Source organism: Priapulus caudatus, unplaced genomic scaffold, assembly GCF_000485595.1.
Source record: "Priapulus caudatus unplaced genomic scaffold, Priapulus_caudatus-5.0.1 Scaffold690, whole genome shotgun sequence".
Classification (NCBI taxonomy): domain Eukaryota; kingdom Metazoa; phylum Priapulida; class Priapulimorpha; order Priapulimorphida; family Priapulidae; genus Priapulus; species Priapulus caudatus.
The window spans coordinates 20921-21887 of record NW_014577751.1 but is presented as its reverse complement, the minus strand read 5'-3'; positions in this window follow the sequence as shown (position 1 = coordinate 21887).

The window sequence follows — 967 nt, the reverse complement described above, 5'->3', positions numbered from 1 at the left end:
GGCATGCGTGAATGTGCGTGCGTGCGCGCGGAGGTGCAAGTGTGCGTGCGTGCGTGCGTGAGTGCGTACGTGCGTGGATGGCGTGACCACGTATACGCTGTTATTTCACAAAGTGGCGAGATAGATAAGAGCTGTTTCGCAAAAATAAATGCGAAATTTATAAGCCTGCGTGTATAGGGACACGTTTCCGCGGCGTGGCACGCTTGCAAATAATAATTGTTCTTTTCGTCTCGCTCTGAAAAAAATGGAAAAGCAAAGCGACATTTGGACATTGTTTGTTTTACAACTCTTGCGTTTCTGCTTAAGAACACCCGTTATCACATCATGCGACTCGTATGTGTACAAGCGCGCCCATTTTGTGGTATTTTGCTGCGTCAGGCTGAAATCTTACCATAGAGTAAAGCCAATCAGTAATTTGAAGTTGATAACGTACACAGTACACAGAGTTATGATAACAGCATTTACTTACCTATATATAGTTGTTACATTTCGATATTTCTCAGTAGAGTGCACGTCACATCGTTACCAACTTGTCTATATATATAAAGTTGTTCAGTCGAATTAGTGTGTACTCACATAACTAGACAACTCCGCAGCCTAGAGGAAAACTAAAGATATTTTCAAAATCAGCACGTCTCGGAGGTGGTTCTGGCTGAAACAAAAAGTTAAAAAAGTTAAAAAGTTAAAAATTTATAAAAATTCTATTCATCAATGGATGGCGATGCATACAGATTAACATCACGTACGTGTGAATCCATGGGTATACCCGTAACGGCGCAGTGGCCTGATCGCTAGAACATCCGTCTCCTACATCGGGATTCCGGTTCGAGTCCCAGCTGATGAACTTATTTTCCCCTTTTTTCCTTGTTTTCCCTTTACCTACCACTTTAGTATGTATTATTTTTTATTTTTTACTCTTTACTTTATATTTTTTATATTTAATGTCTTTTATCTTTTAATTTCTTAT